Source organism: Pleurodeles waltl, chromosome 2_2 (genome assembly GCF_031143425.1).
Source record: "Pleurodeles waltl isolate 20211129_DDA chromosome 2_2, aPleWal1.hap1.20221129, whole genome shotgun sequence".
NCBI lineage: Eukaryota > Metazoa > Chordata > Amphibia > Caudata > Salamandridae > Pleurodeles > Pleurodeles waltl.
In genome coordinates, this window is record NC_090439.1 from 1164446801 (window position 1) to 1164471773 (window position 24973).

A 24973-nucleotide genomic window follows, 5' to 3' on the forward strand; every position below is an offset into this window, starting at 1 on the left:
TGGGAAGCAGCCACCGCTGACCTATAACAATTTATAATCCTATAACTCAAACCTTTCTCATACAGATTTGTTCAGAAATGTGACAATTCTTTTGAAGAAGCCTCCATGGGATCCAAAGCCCTTTGCAAGCACCAACGAATCCATCTTCTCCAAGCTCCAACATACCTCTTTCTTGTAACAGGAGCCCAAGACTTCCTGTGCAACTCCAGAGCCTAGTCCGAAAGACTTGCAAATTGCTCTCCTCCCCTGAAGTCCCCCAAACAAGAAGGCTCAAAACTCTTGCTCACCAAAGGATGCTCTGCTGCTTTTGGACCCAACAGCAAACCCTCTCAACTTCTGATCAAAAAAAGGTTCATCCTTTGCCAACTCTAGCATCACTGGAAACCAGGGTTGATCCACCCAAAAAGGGGTTATCTGAACTAAATTGCATTTCTTTCTTCTCACCATCAACAGTGTTCTCTGATTCATTGCAAAAGGTGGAAAAGCATAACCCCGAAGAGTCCTCCAGTCCTGCTGAAATGCATCCACTGCCTTTGTCTGTGGATCCAGTCTCCAACTGCAATAGCAGCGTAACTGATTTGTCAGTCTTGATGCAAACACATCTCCTTTGAATGGGCCCCTAAATCTGCTGCAACACTTGAACATTCAGCTTCCAAGAACTTTAATCTTTTAAATATCAAGAGTTCCAATATGCTCTAACATTGTTCATCCCCAGAAAATACTCTACCTGATAACCTATCTGGCCTCTCTTGGACTTGTCCCAATCGGTTTATATAACACACTGCAGAAACATTGTCCATCTTCAACAAGACACTGAAATTCTTAACTAATCCTGCTAAACATTTTTATGCAAACAATCCTGGCCTCATTTCCAAACCATCTGTAAGATCCAACTTCTCCTCACCAGACCATCTGCCACCAGTCTCCTGACATCCTACACACGCACTCCATCCCAAGAGACTTATACCAGACTGTATCACAAAATCTGTACAAATATCAAACATAAATTGCTTAGCCGGCAGTTCAACTATTTCTTTATCTCTATTGTCAAAAGAGTCTGATTCCCAAACCATAAGCCTTTCCTCAAACTGCCCACCTTCAGCCTCTGCAAAGCTGTGTAGTAAAGAGAATCTCAAAAAACTGCTGTTACATTGAAGAGAATAAACCTCTTATTCTTGTTAAGGTCCTTAAAGTCAAAACATGTTTTCAAAACTTCCTTCACTTCTGTCTTTATTCTCACAACTTTCTTCTCTGGTATACTTAAAGTAGCTGGAACAGTAGTCACTTGAAATCCCCAAAACTCTAGCATGGCTTTAACAAACTTTTCCATATTGATCAAAGGACCCAAAGACTCCAAGAGATCATAACCATCTTTAAATCCCTTTTCAGCTTCTCTCAATCCTGAGATATAATAAAAAAAATCATCCAGATATATGACCATTCTTATACACCTCTCACTTAAATATGCTGCTACCAGGCACACCACTTTCATAAAACACCAGGGGCAGATGCCAGGCCAGAACGATGGCAAGGAAATTGGTAAAGGATGCCCAACCACCTGAACTGTAAACATTTGCCACTCACTTCCGACAATGGAATTGTAAAATAAGCATCTTTCAGATCCAGTTTTATCAACCAACTGTTCACTTGCCAAGTATCCTTCCATCTTGAAGTGTCTGTAAACTAGAAACCAAGTTACGGTTCCCAAATTTCCCACAGGTTACCGACCTTTGTCTTTCTTTTTAACTAAAAATATTGTACTCGGAAAAGTCAAATTCTCTTCCGATACTCGCTCTATCGCACATTGCCTCAACATCTCCTGAATCTCCAACTCTTTCCTGTTTTTGCAACTCTTCTGCAAAAAACATCTTTCTTGTCCCTAGAAACTGAAAAGGTACCTCCCTGAACTCTATTAAATTTTCTTCTACCATTTTCTTCTACCATATTCAAAACCCATTGATCTCTTGTTAGCCAGCACCATTTCTCTAGAAAACTTTTCAAATGGCCTCCTACCTTCCTTGGATAGAATCAGTGGGAATCTTCTAACTTAGCTACCCCACCCTGCATTCCTTGCAGATTTTCTGTGAATTGTCTTCCTCTGCTGAACCTCCCTGTCTGGGGGAAACCCATTCCACTTCCTTGTGATTGGTAATGGGACCCTGAGAAACCTCAGCCAGAAAAACATCCCCTTCCCCTGGCCCATCAAATCCTCTTCCTCCAAACACCTTTATAAGAGAAATGTGTGCTTTATCCAATCTAGTAAAGGTTGAGACATACTTGCTAATCCCCTTTACTAATCCCTCTCCAAAAATCAAACCCTTAGGGTCCTTGCTATGTTTTTTTCTTAGCAAAGTCCCCCAACTTGGGGCTTATTCTCACAGGAGCCACCTTTCTTCTTTCAGTTATCAAAGCTGCATTAGCATTACCCAAAAAACAGGCTGCTCTCCGGTTCCAAGCTCTGAGCAACTCAATATCAACGGTCACTCCTATTGACTTTGCCTTTTCTGCCATGTCCAAAATCCTTGCTGAAGGTCCTGGCATTGCTTAAGGGCTGTCTCCAGACCAGACTCTTGCTCAGATCTCTGTCCAGCTGGAATAAGAAACTTATGAAATCTGGATCCAGCTCAGGAATAACACACGCTTTGTTATCAATTACAGGACATGAGCGCTCTGCCTGCAAAAGAGTCAGGGCCTCCTTCTTCAAAGGTTTCAGAATCAGTCAATCAATCAATCAGGAATTTGTAAAGTGCACGCACTACTCACCCGTGAGGGTCTCAGGCGCTGAGGTTGGGGGTGGAGGGAGGTGCTGCTACTGCTCAAACAGCCAGGTCTTGAGTAGTCTCCTGAAGGTAAGAAGGTCTTTGGTCTGACGCAGGTGGGTGGGAAGAGTGTTCCACGTCTTGGCGGCGAGGTGTGAGAATGATCTGCCGCCAGTTGTAGTTCCTTGGATGCGTGGGACGGTTGCGAGGCCGGGTCGGGGTGTAGAAGGAGAGCCATCTGTTGAGGTATTGTGGTCTGGTGTTGTGCAGTGCTTTGTGAGCATGGGTGAGGAGTTTGAAGGTGATTCTCTTGTTGACTGGGAGCCAGTGCAGGTCTCTCAGATGGCCTGTGATGTGGCAGTGACGGGGGATGTCCAGGTTGAGGCGTGCCGAGGCGTTCTGGATGCGTTGCAGAATCCAAAGCCTAATAAACTCTGCCACATGATCCAAGGGTACCAGTCAGCACTACTTGGAGGCCTTATGTCTGGACTAAACATCAACTCCTTGCAGATCTTTAACTGCTTCATCTCCTCTCTGAATATCTCCTTCTTGTCAATATCTAATTCCCAATTGTCATCACCATGAGTACCAAGCCCAGACTCACCCAAACTAGTCCTATCAGCAGCTGATCTATCTTGACAGAAAGAAGATGGCCCTTCAAAAGTCACGGCCTTACTGAAACAAAAATCGTGTAAGACCCTTAAAATGTTTAAAAAAAGGTATCCACACTACCTTGTTTTACCTACTTTATAATATCCTGGAATGATTAGTCACCTAACACCTAGATCCATATATAAATAAAAATTTATGTTAAAATAAGTACAAAAACCCTAACTCCCGAAATTATGAAATGGGGATAGACTATATCAGTTTCACAACCAGAAACCCTCACACAGAAGCACCAAATCCCAAAACTTCCAACACATACAAATCTTCATGCAAAAGATATAGAGGTACTTATCTGTCCCGGAGCAGCCATGAAAAGAGAAAGATGGCTGCCGTGTTGGGGTCTCTGTAGTCTGAGGCGTTCTAATTCTTGAAGATTTACTGTTGTTACTGAGTTTTGCTTTAAAGACTGTCATGGAGCAGCAATAAAGAGATAATGCATAATGCTAGCCTCCAGTCGACTTGAAATTAAGAGAGTGCCATACTGCAGGCAAGAAAAAAAGTGTTCTGGTGTTGGTGCTGCATTTAGAGACTTCTGAAAACAACCTTTAGTGAACATTTCTTTAGTTTCTTTCTCTGTAGGGATGAGGAGAAAATAACTTTCAAGAAGCCTAGGTTGGATCTGCATTTTCCTGGTAGTGCTAATCTATGAACATCCAGAAATTTGTGGGTAATAGAAAGATGGTATAGTGTGAATCCATCCATGAATTCTACAGAGTTTGACATGGTTGACAGACCAACCTTATGTTAAAAATAGTGGGAACTGGAAATCTGTATGTCCTTGTACCGTTGATAGTATCTCTTCACACCGACACAGGAAATACTTAGCACCGAGGAGTGTCTGGAATGTTTACCTCAGAACTGCCATTCACAGTGGTGCATTGGGAGCCCCTTCTGTTTTTAAACTATGTGTTTGTTTCTCTAGACCTATTAAAACTAGTGAGTATGTTTTCTACCAGTATTACTAGATCAAATAGTTGAATCCTAATCTGTACTGATGACATTATAGTTCGGGCTTTAACCCAGTAGGACTCCAGAGTGGCTTAAATGAATTGGATATACACAGAATTCTTGCACACACTCAGATGAAATGTGAAGCTGTTAAATATGTTTACAAAAAAGTGCACATTTCTTGGTAATTGTGAACGTACCTTTGTAGTGGGTGAATGATTATATATTTGGATATGGCTTTAACTTTGAATACTCACGTAACATCTTATGTTAATCTGTAGCCAAGGCAATGAGGTTGATTTATGAATTTATGAACCTCGAACTATGAGCTTCATTAATAGAATATTTATGAACTTCTAATGTTTTCCTGGATATCAAATAATAAAACTAAATCTGTAATATGGAAAAGGTGTTTTGCTTTAAAAGGCATAACTCAAAACTGAAGTAAAAGCTTTAATTTGATTTGACAGCTGAAGTACAGTCCATTGCTATTTGCAGGGATGCATATTTATCAAAAATATAGTTTAAATGAATAGAAAATGTTTCTTTGGTCTGAGAATGGGCAACACCATTCATTGGGAATTTAGTGTGTCTTTGACTAGTGCGGTCAAGTCTAAAGTATCTGTATAAATGTGCAAAATTCAAGACACAACTGTTCCATGAATGGCAAAAAAAAAAAAAAAGATACAGTTCCTTTTAGAAGTCCTGGCCTCTGACGATGCACTTCAAAGGAACTTCCTGTACAGAGAGCTCTATGGCCCTCATTCTGAGTTTGGCGGGTGGCACCGTCTGCCGAACTCAAACCCGCCACCTGCCCGCCAGGGCGGTCAGGAACCCACCGGCCCTGTTCTGCGTTCACCGCAGGGCTGGTGGGTGGAAACAGTTTCCGCCCGCCAGCCCTGCGGTGAACAGGGCCTTTACATTGAGGCTGGCTCCTAATGGAGCTGGCCCCAATGTGGCAGTGCGGCAGGTGCAGCAGCACCCATCATGCATTTCACTGCCCGTAATATGGGCAGTGAAACTTCTAAGAGCTCTTGAAGGCTGTAGGTTGCTTAGAGGACAGGACATTTTTGCTCCATATTGTTTAGACTGTGCAACCAACAGCTTTTAGTTTTGAGTGTGCTTGCAGCCAAAGGTGGAGGCCAACATATTTTAAGCTTAACAAAAAAAGCTAACATTATCAAGAAAGAGAGACACACCTTATGGATGTCTCCTATTGTGGTTGCATGGAAACTGAAGCTACCCACTAAGTGTGCATATGTATGGACATACCTTTAGCCAACATTACTGCCAAAAGTGAATGATCATTGACAGTTTTGTAACACAGGTTAACAGGCCTGTTCTTTTTCGAACAAGGAGCTCAACTCTGAGTACTACCAACTATTTCTTGATTCTGAATTGCAATATATCCCATTGTTTCAATGCTGGTGGAGCTCAGAAGGTTCACATGCTTACACTTCAGCCTCTCTCATAGGTTAGAGGATTATGAGAACTACATCTGAGCAGTTCTTGGGACTCTAGAAAGTTATTAACGTAGTTGATGATAGTCCAGGTCATAAGAAGACAGCTGAAGAACACAATTCTAAACTCAAGGTACTTTTAAACCTCCACCAAGACTTCTATCTTGCATTAAGTAACAAGTAATTTTTTTTAACACTATGTAAACTTTCTCCAACATTGCTTCTGAGCTAGTGGGACAGCCACAGGCCCTACCAAAGTGCAGGATATTAGATTATCAATGTGCTGTAAATGTGAAGTTTCCTAGGCATGGGCAACTACTGAGGACGTTTCATCAGAAATATTACATTGTTCAGTTACCCTCTCAGAAACTGAAATCTGCAGCTGCAAGGGTCTGGACTAAATAACACCAAAAATCTTTTAATGCCACGCAAGATGCATTTTTATTTGACACTACCTTCTAAATATTTTTATGGTACGTTCTCTGTGGATTCCAAACTGACGGAGCTGCGTGACTATACTTATTCAAAACAGCCATATGAAGAATGGGCCCTAAATAGCCGCTCTCAGTCATGCCTTCATCGCTGCAGAGCAAAAGTCCCCATCAAGAAATAAGTGATTACTCTTCACTGAGAGTGCCAGCACTTCTGTCTTTACATCCCTGGGCAGACTATTCAGCTCTATATTACCACAAACCACTGATACAGCTATTGTAGTATCATCCCAAAATCCCCTCTGCGAAAACAGAAGTGGATACTTAAGTTACAAGACGTTTTCATTTACTGTTTAGTATTGTCCAGGTGCTCAGAAGCCTGCCAGTCATGTGCCACTACACGGCAGACCACGTCTTCAACAAAGCCAGCGCAACCATCGCGCCCCACCTCCGGAAAACAATCAACTGTTCCTTCGAGACAGCAACCTTCCCAGAAAGCTGGAAGCACGCCGAGATCAACGCCCTTCTGAAGAAGCCCAAGGCGGACCCCAAGGACCTCAAGAACTTCCGGCCCATCTCCCTGCTCCCTTCCCGGCAAAAGTGACCGAGAAGATTGTCAACAAACAGCTGACCCGCTACCTCGAAGTTAACAACATCCTGGACCCTTCCCAATCCGGTTTTCGCAGTAACCACAGCACCGAGACCGCCCTCATCGCCGCCACTGACGACATCCGGACCCTGATGGACAAAGGAGACCGCCCTCATCCTCCTGGACCTATCAGCAGCCTTTGACACGGTCTGCCACCGCACCCTATCAGCACGCCTCCATGACGCCAGTATCCAAGAGAAGGCCCTGGCCTGGACCACATCCTTCCTCTCCGGCAGAACCCAGAGCGTCCGCCTCCCACCCTTCCGCTCCAAAACCACTGAGATCATCTGCGGCGTCCCACAGGGATCCTCCCTCAACCTGACACTGTTCAATATCTACATGGCCCACGTCGCACGACAACACAACCTCAACATCATCTCCTACGCCGACGACACCCAGCTGATCATATCCCTCACCGAAGATCCCGACACCGCCAAAGCTAACCTCCACCGCGGAATGAAGGCCGTAGCCGACTGGATGAAGGACAGCAGACTGAAGCTGAACTCAGACAAGACGGAGGTCCTCATTCTCGGACCCACCCCATCAGCCTGGGACGACTCTTGGTGGCCCACGTCACTAGGCACAGCCCCGGAACCCACGGACCACGCACGCAACCTGGGGGTCATCCTCGACTCCACTCTCTCCATGACCAGGCAAGTCAACGCCGTCTCCGCGTCCTGCTTCAACACCCTCCCTATGCTCCGCAGGATCTTCAAATGGATCCCCCTCGACACGAGAAAAACCGTTACCCAGGCCCTCATCACCAACAGACTCGACTACGGGAACGCCCTCTACTCAAGAACTACAAACAAGCTCCTGAGATGACTCCAACGCATCCAGAACGCCTCGGCCCAACTCATCCTCGATGTCCCCCGCTGCAGCCACATCACACTCCACCTGAGAGGCCTGCACTGGCTCCCCGTCAACAAAAGGATCACCTTCAAGCTCCTGATCCACGCACACAAAGCACTGCACAACACCGGACCCACCTACCTCAACAACCGACTCAGCTTCCACACCCCCGCCCGAAGCCTCCGCTCAGCCAACCTCGCCCTCGCCACAGTCCCCCGCATCCGAAAAACCACCGCCGGTGGCAGATCCTTCTCCTACCTCGCCGCCAAGACCTGGAACACTCTCCCCACCATCCTACGACAGACCCCGGACCTGCTGGCCTTCAGAAGACTCCTCAAGACCTGGCTCTTCGACCAGTAGCACCCTCCCTTCCCCAGCGCCTTGAGACCCTCGCAGGTATGTAGCGCGCTTTACAAATGCAGTGATTGATTGATTGACCTGTCAAGGTCCAAGAAACAGAGACTGATGAGTAAACTGAGTTAGCAGATGAAGGATGACGTCCACTGGGGCTTTCTTGTACTGATATACAATCAGTTACCTCAGCAGAGGATTGTATTCAGCCAAAAGGTCAAGCAACATCTCAAAGACCCTGGATATCCTGTTACCCTCTAAAATCTTAGTATCATGTTTAAGGTGAGGAAACCTTGACCTCCCCCCCCCCCCCCCGAGCTTTGTTCTTGAAATGCGGTCATCTTGTTTTTCTATCAATTCATAATAACATTTTTTAGTTTTCATATGTGGCCCAATATGTGGACTGAAGCAGGTATGAGGAACAAGGAATCGTTCCCCCAGCTGGATGGCGTGGTAAAAATGTCTGATGAAGGGCTGCAGTTTGCCTAACCACAGCGGTGCCAGGCCGTCCGGCCCAGCATCATCTGCAAAGAAATGTCCACTTTTATTTGGAATAGAAAAATGTGGATTTCGGGAGCTTCCTAGTGGTTATCGATGCTTACTCAAAATGCCCCAAGGTGAATGAACTGTGCACAGACAAACTTTCAAAGCCAATGATTGGCTGAATACATTTGATCGCAGCCTCCTTCTGTGTCTTAATGATTATTTGGTTTATTGCATCATGTTCTAAGTTTAGTTAATAAAACTTGCTGGGCCCGTGACACCTGAACATTGCCAGAGCTACTTACCTTCGATGCTGCCCTGCACGCATTAGTGTGGTGATGTTCTTCTTTATAGCACTCATGGCAACAGAAAGAGGACTGAGGGTTTTGGAAGCAAACATTCCACTAGTGAAGTAGATTACATTGGAAGAGGCTCAGAGGAGCAGAAATGTCTGGTAAGAGTAAAACTGTAAAAAAGGGAAATGGTTACTTGATTTTTAAGGTGTCCGAACCATTTGTGAGTTGTTTGAATGTAAAAAACAAGTTCAGTATAATAATAGGACTCATGGAAAATGAATGTGTTAAAAGTACTTTTCGCCTCTCATTAAGCACAGTGGAATAGCTGGCTCACTGGTGAAGGAAGTAGGCTCCTGTATCTGTTGACTGCTGTTCAACCCTAACCTACCTTATTAATTTATTTTTTCATTATTATAACTCTACACAAATTCACGTAGATCTCTGAGGAGCACTCACTAGAACTATCTGGACAGTTTTTGGTATGGGTAAGCGAGAAACAACATAGGAGAAATCTTTGACACGCTGAGGCATGTGCAGTATGCCAGACGGGGCTTCTGCCCCCTTCTCCGAAGACCCTTTCATCCCCTGTGGTCCTCTGAGCTCCCTGCAGCCTCATTGCTCCTCTGAGCTCCCTGCAGCCTCATTGCTCCTCTGAGCTCCCTGCAGCCTCGGTGCTCCTCTGAGCCCCCCGCAGCCTCAGTGCTTCTCTGAGCCCCCCGCAGCCTCAGTGCTTCTCTGAGCCCCCTGCAGCCTCAGTGCTCCTCTGAGCCCCCTGCAACCTCAGTGCTCCTCTGAGACTCCTGCAGCCTCAGTGCTCCTCTGAGGCCCCTGCAGCCTCAGTGCTCCTCTGAGCCCCTGCAGCCTCAGTGCTCCTCTGAGCCCCCTGCAACCTCAGTGCTCCTCTGAGCCCCCTGCAACCTCAGTGCTCCTCTGAGCCCCCTGCAGCCTCAGTGCTCATCTGGGCCCCTGCACCCTCAGTGCTCCTCTTAGCTCCACCTGCAGCCTCAGTGCTCCTCTGAGCCCCCTGCAGCCTCAGTGCCCCTCTGACCCCCTGCAACCTCAGGCTCCTCTAAGCCCCCTGCAGCCTCAGTGCTCCTCTGAGCTCCCTGCAGCCTCGGTGCTCCTCTGAGCCCCCTGCAGCCTCTCTGCTCCTCTTACCCCCTGCACCCCTAGTGCTCCTATGAGCTCCCTGCAGCCTCAGTGCTCCTCTGAGCCTCCTGCAGCCTCAGTGCTCCTCTGACCCCCTGCAGCCTCTCTGCTCCTCTGACCCCCTGCAGCCTCAGTGCTCCTCTGAGCCCCCTGCAGCCTCAGTGCCCCTCTGACCCCCTGCAGCCCCCGTGCTCCTCCGACCCCCTGCAGCCTCTCTGCTCCTCTGACCCCCTGCACCCTTAGTGCTCCTTTGAGCTCCCTGCACCCTTAGTGCTCCTCTGAGCTCCCTGCAGCCTCAGTACTCCTCTGACCCCCTGCAGCCTCAGTGCTTCTCTGAGCTTCCCCTGTAGCCTCAATGCTCCTCTGAGCCCCTGCAATCTCAGTGCTCGTCTGAGCCCCTGCAGCCTCAGTGCTCGTCTGAGCCCCTGCAGCCTCAGCGCTCCTCTGAGCTCCCTGCAATCTCAGTGCTCGTCTGAGCTCCCTGCAGCCTCACTGCTCCTCTGAGCTCCCTGCAATCTCAGTGCTCGTCTGAGCTCCTGCACCCTCAGTGCTCCTCTGAGCCCCTGCACCCTCAGTGCTCCTCTTAGCTCCACCTGCAGCCTCAGTGCTCCTCTGAGCCCCCTGCAGCGTCAGTGCTCCTCTGAGCTCCCTGCAGCCTCAGTGCTCCTCTAAGCTCCCTGCAGCCTCAGTGCTCCTCTGAACCCAACCCCTTCAGCCTCAGTTCTCCTTTGACCTCCCCGCAACCTCTGTGCTGTTCTCAGCTCCCTGCAGCATCATTGCTCCTCTGAACTCCCTGCAATCTCAGTGCTCCTCTGACCCCCTGCAGCCTCAGTGCCTCTCTTAGCTCCCTGCAGCCTCGGTGCTCCTCTGAGCCCCCTGCAGCCTCTATGCTCCTCTTACCCCCTGCACCCCTAGTGCTCCTCTGAGCTCCCTGCAGCCTCAGTGCTCCTCTGAGCTCCCTGCACCCCTAGTGCTTCTCTGAGCCCCCTGCAGCCTCAGTGCTCCTCTGAGCTCCCTGCAGCCTCAGTGCTCCTCTGAGCTCCCTGCAGTCTCTGTGCTCCTCTGAGCTCCTGCAGCCTCAGTGCTCCTCTGAGCCCCCTGCAATCTCAGTGCTCCTCTGAGCCCCCTGCAGCCTCTCTGTTCCTCTTACCCCCTGCACCCCTAGTGCTCCTCTGAGCTCCCTGCAGCCTCAGTGCTCATCTGAGCTCCCTGCACCCCTAGTGCTTCTCTGAGCCCCCTGCAGCCTCAGTGCTCCTCTGAGCTCCCTGCAGCCTCAGTGCTCCTCTGAGCTCCCTGCAGTCTCTGTGCTCCTCTGAGCTCCTGCAGCCTCAGTGCTCCTCTGAGCCCCCTGCAGCCTCAGTGCTCCTCTGAGCTCCCTGCAGTCTCTGTGCTCCTCTGAGCTCCTGCAGCCTCAGTGCTCCTCTGAGCCCCCTGCAGCCTCAGTGCCCCTCTGACCCCCTGCAACCTCAGGCTCCTCTAAGCCCCCTGCAGCCTCAGTGCCCCTCTGACCCCCTGCAACCTCAGGCTCCTCTAAGCCCCCTGCAGCCTCAGTGCTCCTCTGAGCCCCCTGCAGCCTCAGTGCTCCTCTGAGCCCCCTGCAGCCTCAGTGCTCCTCTGAGCTCCCTGCAGCCTCAGTGCTCCTCTGAGCTCCCTGCACCCCTAGTGCTCCTCTGAGCCCCCTGCAGCCTCAGTGCTCCTCTGAGCTCCCTGCAGCCTCAGTGCTCCTCTGAGCTCCCTGCAGTCTCTGTGCTCCTCTGAGCTCCTGCAGCCTCAGTGCTCCTCTGAGCCCCCTGCAGCCTCAGTGCCCCTCTGACCCCCTGCAACCTCAGGCTCCTCTAAGCCCCCTGCAGCCTCAGTGCTCCTCTGAGCCCCCTGCAGCCTCTCTGCTCCTCTGACCCCCTGCACCCCTAGTGCTCCTCTGAGCTCCCTGCAGCCTCAGTGCCCCTCTGAGCCCCCTGCAGCCTCAGTGCTCCTCTGAGCCCCCTGCAGCCTCTCTGCTCCTCTGACCCCCTGCACCCTTAGTGCTCCTCTGAGCTCCCTGCACCCTTAGTGCTCCTCTGAGCTCCCTGCAGCCTCAGTGCTCCTCTGACCCCCTGCAGCCTCAGTGCTTCTCTGAGCTCCCCCTGTATCCTCAATGCTTGTCTGAGCCCCTGCAATCTCAGTGTTCGTCTGAGCTCCTGCAGCCTCAGCGCTCCTCTGAGCTCCCTGCAATCTCAGTGCTCCTCTGAGCTCCTTGCAATCTCAGTGCTCCTCTGAGCCCCCTGCAGCCTCAGAGCCCCTCTGACCCCGTGCAACCTCAGGCTCCTCTAAGCCCCCTGCAGCCTCAGTGCTCCTCTTAGCCTCTGCAGCCTCTCTGCTCCTCTGACCCCCTGCACCCCTAGTGCTCCTCTGAGCTCCCTGCAGCCTCAGTGCCCCTCTGAGCCCCCTGCACCCTCAGTGCTCCTCTGAGCCCCCTGCAGCCTCAGTGCTCCTCTGACCCCCTGCAGCCTCTCTGCTCCTCTGACCCCCTGCACCCTTAGTGCTCCTCTGAGCTCCCTGCACCCTTAGTGCTCCTCTGAGCTCCCTGCAGCCTCAGTGCTCCTCTGACCCCCTGCAGCCTCAGTGCTTCTCTGAGCTCCCCCTGTAGCCTCAATGCTCGTCTGAGCCCCTGCAATCTCAGTGCTCGTCTGAGCTCCTGCAGCCTCAGCGCTCCTCTGAGCTCCCTGCAATCTCAGTGCTCCTCTGAGCTCCCTGCAATCTCAGTGCTCGTCTGAGCCCCTGCAATCTCAGTGCTCGTCTGAGCTCCTGCAGCCTCAGCGCTCCTCTGAGCTCCCTACAATCTCAGTGCTCGTCTGAGCTCCCTGCAGCCTCAGTGCTCCTCTGAGCCCCTGCACCCTCAGTGCTCCTCTTAGCTCCACCTGCAGCCTCAGTGCTCCTCTGAGCCCCCTGCAGCCTCAGTGCTCCTCTGAGCCCCCTCCAGCCTCAGTGCTCCTCTGACCCCCTGCAACCTCAGGCTCCTCTAAGCCCCCTGCACCCTTAGTGCTCCTCTGAGCTCCCTGCACCCTTAGTGCTCCTCTGAGCTCCCTGCAGCCTCAGTGCTCCTCTGACCCCCTGCAGCCTCAGTGCTTCTCTGAGCTCCCCCTGTAGCCTCAATGCTCGTCTGAGTCCCTGCAATCTCAGTGCTTGTCTAAGCTCCTGCAGCCTCAGCGCCCCTCTGAGCTCCCTGCAATCTCAGTGCTCCTCTGAGCCCCCTGCAGCCTCTCTGTTCCTCTTACCCCCTGCACCCCTAGTGCTCCTCTGAGCTCCCTGCAGCCTCAGTGCTCATCTGAGCTCCCTGCACCCCTAGTGCTTCTCTGAGCCCCCTGCAGCCTCAGTGCTCCTCTGAGCTCCCTGCAGCCTCAGTGCTCCTCTGAGCTCCCTGCAGTCTCTGTGCTCCTCTGAGCTCCTGCAGCCTCAGTGCTCCTCTGAGCCCCCTGCAGCCTCAGTGCTCCTCTGAGCTCCCTGCAGTCTCTGTGCTCCTCTGAGCTCCTGCAGCCTCAGTGCTCCTCTGAGCCCCCTGCAGCCTCAGTGCCCCTCTGACCCCCTGCAACCTCAGGCTCCTCTAAGCCCCCTGCAGCCTCAGTGCCCCTCTGACCCCCTGCAACCTCAGGCTCCTCTAAGCCCCCTGCAGCCTCAGTGCTCCTCTGAGCCCCCTGCAGCCTCAGTGCTCCTCTGAGCCCCCTGCAGCCTCAGTGCTCCTCTGAGCTCCCTGCAGCCTCAGTGCTCCTCTGAGCTCCCTGCACCCCTAGTGCTCCTCTGAGCCCCCTGCAGCCTCAGTGCTCCTCTGAGCTCCCTGCAGCCTCAGTGCTCCTCTGAGCTCCCTGCAGTCTCTGTGCTCCTCTGAGCTCCTGCAGCCTCAGTGCTCCTCTGAGCCCCCTGCAGCCTCAGTGCCCCTCTGACCCCCTGCAACCTCAGGCTCCTCTAAGCCCCCTGCAGCCTCAGTGCTCCTCTGAGCCCCCTGCAGCCTCTCTGCTCCTCTGACCCCCTGCACCCCTAGTGCTCCTCTGAGCTCCCTGCAGCCTCAGTGCCCCTCTGAGCCCCCTGCAGCCTCAGTGCTCCTCTGAGCCCCCTGCAGCCTCTCTGCTCCTCTGACCCCCTGCACCCTTAGTGCTCCTCTGAGCTCCCTGCACCCTTAGTGCTCCTCTGAGCTCCCTGCAGCCTCAGTGCTCCTCTGACCCCCTGCAGCCTCAGTGCTTCTCTGAGCTCCCCCTGTATCCTCAATGCTTGTCTGAGCCCCTGCAATCTCAGTGTTCGTCTGAGCTCCTGCAGCCTCAGCGCTCCTCTGAGCTCCCTGCAATCTCAGTGCTCCTCTGAGCTCCCTGCAATCTCAGTGCTCCTCTGAGCCCCCTGCAGCCTCAGAGCCCCTCTGACCCCGTGCAACCTCAGGCTCCTCTAAGCCCCCTGCAGCCTCAGTGCTCCTCTTAGCCTCTGCAGCCTCTCTGCTCCTCTGACCCCCTGCACCCCTAGTGCTCCTCTGAGCTCCCTGCAGCCTCAGTGCCCCTCTGAGCCCCCTGCACCCTCAGTGCTCCTCTGAGCCCCCTGCAGCCTCAGTGCTCCTCTGACCCCCTGCAGCCTCTCTGCTCCTCTGACCCCCTGCACCCTTAGTGCTCCTCTGAGCTCCCTGCACCCTTAGTGCTCCTCTGAGCTCCCTGCAGCCTCAGTGCTCCTCTGACCCCCTGCAGCCTCAGTGCTTCTCTGAGCTCCCCCTGTAGCCTCAATGCTCGTCTGAGCCCCTGCAATCTCAGTGCTCGTCTGAGCTCCTGCAGCCTCAGCGCTCCTCTGAGCTCCCTGCAATCTCAGTGCTCCTCTGAGCTCCCTGCAATCTCAGTGCTCGTCTGAGCCCCTGCAATCTCAGTGCTCGTCTGAGCTCCTGCAGCCTCAGCGCTCCTCTGAGCTCCCTACAATCTCAGTGCTCGTCTGAGCTCCCTGCAGCCTCAGTGCTCCTCTGAGCCCCTGCACCCTCAGTGCTCCTCTTAGCTCCACCTGCAGCCTCAGTGCTCCTCTGAGCCCCCTGCAGCCTCAGTGCTCCTCTGAGCCCCCTCCAGCCTCAGTGCTCCTCTGACCCCCTGCAACCTCAGGCTCCTCTAAGCCCCCTGCACCCTTAGTGCTCCTCTGAGCTCCCTGCACCCTTAGTGCTCCTCTGAGCTCCCTGCAGCCTCAGTGCTCCTCTGACCCCCTGCAGCCTCAGTGCTTCTCTGAGCTCCCCCTGTAGCCTCAATGCTCGTCTGAGTCCCTGCAATCTCAGTGCTTGTCTAAGCTCCTGCAGCCTCAGCGCCCCTCTGAGCTCCCTGCAATCTCAGTGCTCCTCTGAGCCCCCTGCAGCCTCTCTGTTCCTCTTACCCCCTGCACCCCTAGTGCTCCTCTGAGCTCCCTGCAGCCTCAGTGCTCATCTGAGCTCCCTGCACCCCTAGTGCTTCTCTGAGCCCCCTGCAGCCTCAGTGCTCCTCTGAGCTCCCTGCAGCCTCAGTGCTCCTCTGAGCTCCCTGCAGTCTCTGTGCTCCTCTGAGCTCCTGCAGCCTCAGTGCTCCTCTGAGCCCCCTGCAGCCTCAGTGCTCCTCTGAGCCCCCTGCAGCCTCAGTGCTCCTCTGAGCTCCCTGCACCCTTAGTGCTCCTCTGAGCTCCCTGCAGCCTCAGTGCTCCTCTGACCCCCTGCAGCCTCAGTGCTCCTCTGAGCTCCCCCTGTAGCCTCAATGCTCGTCTGAGCCCCTGCAATCTCAGTGCTCGTCTGAGCTCCTGCAGCCTCAGCGCTCCTCTGAGCTCCCTGCAATCTCAGTGCTCCTCTGAGCTCCCTGCAATCTCAGTGCTCGTCTGAGCTCCTGCAGCCTCAGCGCTCCTCTGAGCTCCCTACAATCTCAGTGCTCGTCTGAGCTCCCTGCAGCCTCAGTGCTCCTCTGAGCCCCTGCACCCTCAGTGCTCCTCTTAGCTCCACCTGCAGCCTCAGTGCTCCTCTGAGCCCCCTGCAGCCTCAGTGCTCCACTGAGCCCCCCTGCAGCCTCAGTGCTCCTCTGAGCCCCCTGCAGCCTCAGTGCTTCTCTGAGCTCCTGCAGCCTCAGTGCTCATCTGAGCTCCCTGCAGCCTCAGTGCTCCTCTGAGCCCCCTGCAGCCTCAGTGCCCCTCTGACCCCCTGCAACCTCAGGCTCCTCTAAGCCCCCTGCAGCCTCAGTGCTCCTCTGAGCTCCCTGCAGCCTCGGTGCTCCTCTGAGCCCCCTGCAGCCTCTCTGCTCCTCTTACCCCCTGCACCACTAGTGCTCCTCTGAGCTCCCTGCAGCCTCAGTGCTCCTCTGAGCCCCCTGCAGCCTCAGTGCTCCTCTGACCCCCTGCAGCCTCTCTGCTCCTCTGACCCCCTGCAGCCTCTCTGCTCCTCTGACCCCCTGCAGCCTCAGTGCTCCTCTGAGCCCCCTGCAGCCTCAGTGCCCCTGTCACCCCCTGCAGCCTCAGTGCCCCTCTGACCCCCTGCAGCCTCAGTGCTCCTCTGACCCCCTGCAGCCCCAGTGCTCCTCCGACCCCCTGCAGCCTCTCTGCTCTTCTGACCCCCTGCACCCTTAGTGCTCCTCTCAGCTCACTGCACCCTTAGTGCTCCTCTGAGCTCCCTGCAGCCTCAGTACTCCTCTGACCCCCTGCAGCCTCAGTGCTTCTCTGAGCTTCCCCTGTAGCCTCAATGCTCCTCTGAGCCCCTGCAATCTCAGTGCTCGTCTGAGCCCCTGCAGCCTCAGTGCTCGTCTGAGCTCCTGCAGCCTCAGCGCTCCTCTGAGCTCCCTGCAATCTCAGTGCTCGTCTGAGCTCCCTGCAGCCTCACTGCTCCTCTGAGCTCCCTGCAATCTCAGTGCTCGTCTGAGCTCCTGTACCCTCAGTGCTCCTCTGAGCACCTGCACCCTCAGTGCTCCTCTTAGCTCCACCTGCAGCCTCAGTGCTCCTCTTAGCCCCCTGCAGCCTCAGTGCTCCTCTGAGCTCCCTGCAGCCTCAGTGCTCCTCTGAGCTCCCTGCAGCCTCAGTGCTCCTCTGAACCCCACCCCTTCAGCCTCAGTTCTCCTTTGAGCTCCCCCCGCAACCTCTGTGCTGTTCTCAGCTCCCTGCAGCATCATTGCTCCTCTGAACTCCCTGCAATCTCAGTGCTCCTCTGACCCCCTGCAGCCTCAGTGCCTCTCTGAGCTCCCTGCAGCCTCGGTGCTCCTCTGAGCCCCCTGCAGCCTCTCTGTTCCTCTTACCCCCTGCACCCCTAGTGCTCCTCTGAGCTCCCTACAGCCTCAGTGCTCCTCTGAGCTCCCTGCACCCCTAGTGCTTCTCTGAGCCCCCTGCAGCCTCAGTGCTCCTCTGAGCTCCCTGCAGCCTCAGTGCTCCTCTGAGCTCCCTGCAGTCTCTGTGCTCCTCTGAGCTCCTGCAGCCTCAGTGCTCCTCTGAGCCCCCTGCAGCCTCAGTGCTCCTCTGAGCCCCCTGCAGCCTCAGTGCTCCTCTGACCCCCTGCAACCTCAGGCTCCTCTAAGCCCCCTGCACCCTTAGTGCTCCTCTGAGCTCCCTGCACCCTTAGTGCTCCTCTGAGCTCCCTGCAGCCTCAGTGCTCCTCTGACCCCCTGCAGCCTCAGTGCTTCTCTGAGCTCCCCCTGCAGCCTCAATGCTCGTCTGAGCCCCTGCAATCTCAGTGCTCGTCTGAGCTCCTGCAGCCTCAGCGCTCCTCTGAGCTCCCTGCAATCTCAGTGCTCGTCTGAGCCCCTGCAATCTCAGTGCTCGTCTGAGCTCCTGCAGCCTCAGCGCTCATCTGAGCTCCCTACAATCTCAGTGCTCGTCTGAGCTCCCTGCAGCCTCAGTGCTCCTCTGAGCCCCTGCACCCTCAGTGCTCCTCTTAGCTCCACCTGCAGCCTCAGTGCTCCTCTGAGCCCCCTGCAGCCTCAGTGCTCCTCTGAGCCCCCTGCAGCCTCAGTCTCCTCTAAGCCCCCTGCAGCCTCAGTGCTCCACTGAGCCCCCCTGCAGCCTCATTGCTCCTCTGAGCCCCCTGCAGCCTCAGTGCTTCTCTGAGCTCCTGCAGCCTCAGTGCTCCTCTGAGCTCCCTGCAGCCTCAGTGCTCCTCTGAGCCCCCTGCAGCCTCAGTGCTCCTCTGAGCCCCCTGCAGCCTCAGTGCCCCTCTGACCCCCTGCAACCTCAGGCTCCTCTAAGCCCCCTGCAGCCTCAGTGCTCCTCTGAGCTCCCTACAGCCTCGGTGCTCCTCTGAGCCCCCTGCAGCCTCTCTTCTCCTCTGAGCTCCCTGCACCACTAGTGCTCCTCTGAGCCCCCTGCAGCCTCAGTGCTCCTCTGAGACCCCTGCAGCCTCAGTGCTCCTCTGACCCCCTGCAGCCTCTCTGCTCCTCTGACACCCTGCAGCCCCCCTCCACTGAGCCCCCCTGCAGCCTCAGTGCTCCTCTGAGCCCCCTGCAGCCTCAGTGCTCCTCTGAGACCCCTGCAGCCTCAGTGCTCCTCTGACCCCCTGCAGCCTCTCTGCTCCTCTGACACCCTGCAGCCCCCCTCCACTGAGCCCCCCTGCAGCCTCAGTGCTCCTCTGAGCCCCCTGCAGCCTCAGTGCTCCTCTGACCCCCTGCAGCCTCAGTGCTTCTCTGAGCTCCCCCTGTAGCCTCAATGCTCGTATGAGCCCCTGTAATCTCAGTGCTCGTCTGAGCTCCTGCAGCCTCAGCGCTCCTCTGAGCTCCCTGCAATCTCAGTGCTCCTCTGAGCCCCCTGCAACCTCAGGCTCCTCTAAGCCCCCTGCAGCCTCAGTGCTCCTCTGAGCTCCCTGCAGCCTCAGTGCTCCTCTGAGCCCCCTGCAGCCTCAGTGCTCCTCTGACCCCCTGCAGCCTCTCTGCTCCTCTGAGCCCCTGCAGCCTCAGTGCCCCTCTCACCCCCTGCAGCCTCAGTGCTCCTCTGACCCCCTGCAGCCTCAGTGCCCCTCTGAGCCCCTGCAGCCTCAGTGCTTCTCTGAGCCCCCTGCAGCCTCAGTGCTCCTCTGAGCCCCCTGCAGCCTCGGTGCTTCTCTGAGCCCCCTGCAGCCTCGGTGCTCCTCTGAGCCCCCTGCAACCTCGGTGCTCCTCTGAGCCCCCTGCAGCCTCGGTGCCCCTCTGACCCCCTGCAACCTCCGGCTCCTCTAAGCCCCCTGCAGCCTCAGTGCTCCTCTGAGCTCCTGCAGCCTCAGTGCCCCTCTGAGCCCCCTGCAGCCTCAGTGCCCCTCTGACCCCCTGCAACCTCTCTGCTCCTCTGACCCCCTGCACCCTTAGTGCTCCTCTGAGCTCCCTGCACCCTTAGTGCTCCTCTGAGCTCCCTGCAGCCTCAGTGCTCCTCTGACCCCCTGCAGCCTCAGTGCTTCTCTGAGCTCCTGCAGCCTCAGTGCTCCTCTGAGCTCCCTGCAGCCTCAGTGCTCCTCTGAGCCCCCTGCAGCCTCGGTGCCCCTCTGAGCCCCCAGCAGCCTCGGTGCTCCTCTGACCCCCTGCAGCCTCTCTGCTCCTCTGACCCCCTGCAGCCTCAGTGCCCCTCTGACCCCCTGCAGCCTCAGTGCCCCTCTGACCCCCTGCACCCTCAGTGCTCCTCTGAGGCCCCTGCACCCTCAGTGCTCCTCTGAGGCCCCTGCAGCCTCAGTGCTCCTCTGAGCCCCTGCAGCCTCGGTGCTTCTCTGAGCCCCCTGCAACCTCGGTGCTTCTCTGAGCCCCCTGCAACCTCGGTGCTTCTCTGAGCCCCCTGCAACCTCGGTGCTCCTCTGAGCCCCCTGCAGCCTCGGTGCTCCTCTGAGCCCCCTGCAACCTCGGTGCTCCTCTGAGCCCCCTGCAACCTCGGTGCCCCTCTGACCCCCTGCAACCTCAGGCTCCTCTACGCCCCCTGCAGCCTCAGTGCTTCTCTGAGCTCCCTGCAGTCTCTGTGCTCCTCTGAGCTCCTGCAGCCTCTGTGCCCCTCTGAGCACCCTGCAGCCTCAGTGCCCCTCTGAGCCCCTGCAACCTCAGGCTCCTCTGAGCCCCCTGCAGCTTCAGTGCTTCTCTGAGCTCCTGCAGCCTCAGTGCTCCTCTGAGCCCCCTGCAGCCTCAGTGCTCCTCTGAGCTCCCTGCAGCCTCAGTGCTCCTCTGAGCTCCCTGCACCCCTAGTGCTTCTCTGAGCCCCCAGCAGCCTAAGTGCTCCTCTGAGCCCCCTGCAGCCTCAGTACTCCTCTGAGCTCCTGCAGCCTCTGTGCTCCTCTGAGCCCCCTGCAGCCGCAGTGCTGCTCTGAGCCCCCTGCAGCCTCAGTGCCCCTCTGACTCCCTGCAACCTCAGGCTCTTCTAAGCCCCCTGCAGCCTCAGTGCTCCTCTGAGCCCCCTGCAGCCTCTCTGCTCCTCTGATTCCCTGCACCCCTAGTGCTTCTCTGAGCCCCCAGCAGCCTCAGTGCTCCTCTGAGCCCGCTGCAGCCTCAGTGCTCCTCTGAGCTCCCTGCAGCCTCAGTGCTCCTCTGAGCTCCCTGCAGTCTCTGTGCTCCTCTGAGCTCCTGCAGCCTCAGTGCTCCTCTGAGCCCCCTGCAGCCTCAGTGCTCCTCTGAGCCCCCTGCAGCCTCAGTGCTCCTCTGAGCCCCCTGCAGCCTCAGTGCCGCTCTGAGCCCCCTGCAGCCTCAGGCTCTTCTAAGCCCCCTGCAGCCTCAGTGCTCCTCTGAGCCCCCTGCAGCCTCTCTGCTCCTCTGATTCCCTGCACCCCTAGTGCTCCGCTGAGCTCCCTGCAGCCTCAGTGCCCCTCTGACCCCCTGCAGCCTCAGTGCCCCTCTGACCCCCTGCAGCCTCAGTGCTCCTCTGAGCCCACTGCAGCCTCTCTGCTCCTCTGACCCCCTGCACCCTTAGTGCTCCTCTGTGCTCCCTGCACCCTTAGTGCTCCTCTGAGCTCCCTGCAGCCTCAGTGCTCCTCTGACCCCCTGCAGCCTCAGTGCTTCTCTGAGCTCCCCCTGTAGCCTCAATGCTCGTATGAGCCCCTGTAATCTCAGTGCTCGTCTGAGCTCCTGCAGCCTCAGCGCTCCTCTGAGCTCCCTGCAATCTCAGTGCTCCTCTGAGCTCCCTGCAATCTCAGTGCTTGTCTGAGCCCTTGCAGTCTCAGTGCTCGTCTGAGCTCCTGCAGCCTCAGCGCTCCTCTGAGCTCCCTACAATCTCAGTGCTCCTCTGAGCTCCCTGCAGCCTCATTGCTCCTCTGAGCCCCTGCACCCTCAGTGCTCCTCTTAGCTCCACCTGCAGCCTCAGTGCTCCTCTGAGCCCCCTGCAGCCTCAGTGCTCCTCTGAGCCCCCTGCAGCCTCAGTGCTCCACTGAGCCCCCCTGCAGCCTCAGTGCTCCACTGAGCCCCCCTGCAGCCTCAGTGCTCCTCTGAGCCCCCTGCAGCCTCAGTGCTTCTCTGAGCTCCTGCAGCCTCAGTGCTCCTCTGAGCTCCCTGCAGCCTCAGTACTCCTCTGAGCCCCCTGCAGCCTCAGTGCCCCTCTGACCCCCTGCAACCTCAGGCTCCTCTGAGCTCCCTGCAGCCTCAGTGCTCCTCTGAGCCCCCTTCAGCCTCTCTGCTCCTCTTACCCCCTGCACCCCTAGTGTTCCTCTGAGCTCCCTGCAGCCTCAGTGCTCCTCTGAGCCCACTGCAGCCTCAGTGCTCCTCTGACCCCCTGCAGCCTCTCTGCTCCTCTGAGCCCCTGCAGCCTCAGTGCCCCTCTCACCCCCTGCAGCCTCAGTGCTCCTCTGACCCCCTGCAGCCTCAGTGCCCCTCTGAGCCCCTGCAGCCTCAGTGCTTCTCTGAGCCCCCTGCAGCCTCAGTGCTCCTCTGAGCCCCCTGCAGCCTCGGTGCTTCTCTGAGCCCCCTGCAGCCTCGGTGCTCCTCTGAGCCCCCTGCAACCTCGGTGCTCCTCTGAGCCCCCTGCAGCCTCGGTGCCCCTCTGACCCCCTGCAACCTCCGGCTCCTCTAAGCCCCCTGCAGCCTCAGTGCTCCTCTGAGCTCCTGCAGCCTCAGTGCCCCTCTGAGCCCCCTGCAGCCTCAGTGCCCCTCTGACCCCCTGCAACCTCAGGCTCCTCTGAGTCCCCTGCAGCCTCGGTGCCCCTCTGACCCCCTGCAACCTCGGTGCCCCTCTGACCCCCTGCAACCTCAGGCTCCTCTAAGCCCCCTGCAGCCTCAGTGCTTCTCTGAGCTCCCTGCAGTCTCTGTGCTCCTCTGAGCTCCTGCAGCCTCTGTGCCCCTCTGAGCCCCCTGCAGCCTCAGTGCCCCTCTGAGCCCCTGCAACCTCAGGCTCCTCTAAGCCCCCTGCAGCCTCAGTGCTTCTCTGAGCTCCTGCAGCCTCAGTGCTCCTCTGAGCCCCCTGCAGCCTCAGTGCTCCTCTGAGCTCCCTGCAGCCTCAGTGCTCCTCTGGCGCTCCCTGCACCCCTAGTGCTTCTCTGAGCCCCCAGCAGCCTCAGTGCTCCTCTGAGCCCCCTGCAGCCTCAGTGCTCCTCTGAGCCCCCTGCAGCCTCAGTGCTCCTCTGAGCTCCCTGCAGCCTCAGTGCTCCTCTGAGCTCCCTGCAGTCTCTGTGCTCCTCTGAGCTCCTGCAGCCTCAGTGCTCCTCTGAGCCCCCTGCAGCCTCAGTGCTCCTCTGAGCCCCCTTGCAGCCTCAGTGCCCCTCTGACCCCCTGCAACCTCAGGCTCTTCTAAGCCCCCTGCAGCCTCAGTGCTCCTCTGAGCCCCCTGCAGCCTCTCTGCTCCTCTGATTCCCTGCACCCCTAGTGCTCCGCTGAGCTCCCTGCAGCCTCAGTGCCCCTCTGACCCCCTGCAGCCTCAGTGCCCCTCTGACCCCCTGCAGCCTCAGTGCTCCTCTGAGCCCCCTGCAGCCTCTCTGCTCCTCTGACCCCCTGCACCCTTAGTGCTCCTCTGAGCCCCCTGCAACCTCTGTGCTTCTCTGAGCCCCCTGCAACCTCGGTGCTCCTCTGAGCCCCCTGCAGCCTCGGTGCTCCACTGAGCCCCCCTGCAGCCTCGGTGCTCCACTGAGCCCCCCTGCAGCCTCGGTGCTCCACTGAGCCCCCCTGCAGCCTCAGTGCTCCTCTGAGCCCCCTGCAGCCTCAGTGCTCCTCTGACCCCCTGCAGCCTCAGTGCTTCTCTGAGCTCCCCCTGTAGCCTCAATGCTAGTATGAGCCCCTGTAATCTCAGTGCTCGTCTGAGCTCCTGCAGCCTCAGCGCTCCTCTGAGCTCCCTGCAATCTCAGTGCTCCTCTGAGCCCCCTGCAACCTCAGGCTCTTCTAAGCCCCCTGCAGCCTCAGTGCTCCTCTGAGCTCCCTGCAGCCTCAGTGCTCCTCTGAGCCCCCTGCAGCCTCTCTGCTCCTCTGACCCCCTGCACCCTTAGTGCTCCTCTGAGCTCCCTGCACCCTTAGTGCTCCTCTGAGCTCCCTGCAGCCTCAGTGCTCCTCTGACCCCCTGCAGCCTCAGTGCTTCTCTGAGCTCCTGCAGCTTCAGTGCTCCTCTGAGCTCCCTGCAGCCTCAGTGCTCCTCTGAGCCCCCTGCAGCCTCGGTGCCCCTCTGAGCCCCCAGCAGCCTCGGTGCTCCTCTGACCCCCTGCAGCCTCAGTGCCCCTCTGACCCCCTGCAGCCTCAGTGCCCCTCTGACCCCCTGCACCCTCAGTGCTCCTCTGAGCCCCCTGCACCCTCAGTGCTCCTCTGAGCCCCCTGCAGCCTCAGTGCTCCTCTGAGCCCCTGCAGCCTCGGTGCTTCTCTGAGCCCCCTGCAACCTCAGTGCTTCTTTGAGCCCCCTGCAACCTCGGTGCTCCTCTGAGCCCCCTGCAGCCTCGGTGCTCCTCTGAGCCCCCTGCAACCTCGGTGCTCCTCTGAGCCCCCTGCAACCTCGGTGCCCCTCTGACCCCCTGCAACCTCAGGCTCCTCTATGCCCCCTGCAGCCTCAGTGCTTCTCTGAGCTCCCTGCAGTCTCTGTGCTCCTCTGAGCTCCTGCAGCCTCTGTGCCCCTCTGAGCCCCCTGCAGCCTCAGTGCCCCTCTGAGCCCCTGCAACCTCAGGCTCCTCTGAGCCCCCTGCAGCTTCAGTGCTTCTCTGAGCTCCTGCAGCCTCAGTGCTCCTCTGAGCCCCCTGCAGCCTCAGTGCTCCTCTGAGCTCCCTGCAGCCTCAGTGCTCCTCTGAGCTCCCTGCACCCCTAGTGCTTCTCTGAGCCCCCAGCAGCCTCAGTGCTCCTCTGAGCCCCCTGCAGCCTCAGTGCTCCTCTGAGCTCCCTGCAGCCTCAGTGCTCCTCTGAGCTCCCTGCAGTCTCTGTGCTCCTCTGAGCTCCTGCAGCCTCAGTGCTCCTCTGAGCCTCCTGCAGCCTCAGTGCTGCTCTGAGCCCCCTGCAGCCTCAGTGCCCCTCTGACCCCCTGCAACCTCAGGCTCTTCTAAGCCCCCTGCAGTCTCAGTGCTCCTCTGAGCCCCCTGCAGCCTCTCTGCTCCTCTGATTCCCTGCACCCCTAGTGCTCCGCTGAGCTCCCTGCAGCCTTAGTGCCCCTCTGACCCCCTGCAGCCTCAGTGCCCCTCTGACCCCCTGCACCCTCAGTGCTTCTCTGAGCCCCCAGCAGCCTCAGTGCTCCTCTGAGCCCCCTGCAGCCTCAGTGCTCCTCTGAGCTCCCTGCAGCCTCAGTGCTCCTCTGAGCTCCCTGCAGCCTCAGTGCTCCTCTGAGCCCCCTGCAGCCTCTCTGCTCCTCTGACCCCCTGCACCCTTAGTGCTCCTCTGAGCTCCCTGCACCCTTAGTGCTCCTCTGAGCTCCCTGCAGCCTCAGTGCTCCTCTGACCCCCTGCAGCCTCAGTGCTTCTCTGAGCTCCTGCAGCCTCAGTGCTCCTCTGAGCTCCCTGCAGCCTCAGTGCTCCTCTGAGCCCCCTGCAGCCTCGGTGCCCCTCTGAGCCCCCAGCAGCCTCGGTGCTCCTCTGACCCCCTGCAGCCTCAGTGCCCCTCTGACCCCCTGCAGCCTCAGTGCC

The 24973-nt window shown here is 57.0% G+C and overlaps 1 pseudogene; it reads left to right on the forward strand.

Moving 5' to 3' along the window:
- Positions 1 to 24973, forward strand: part of LOC138278932 (zinc finger protein 585A-like) — a 148372-nt pseudogene that overhangs the window by 58554 nt on the left and 64845 nt on the right.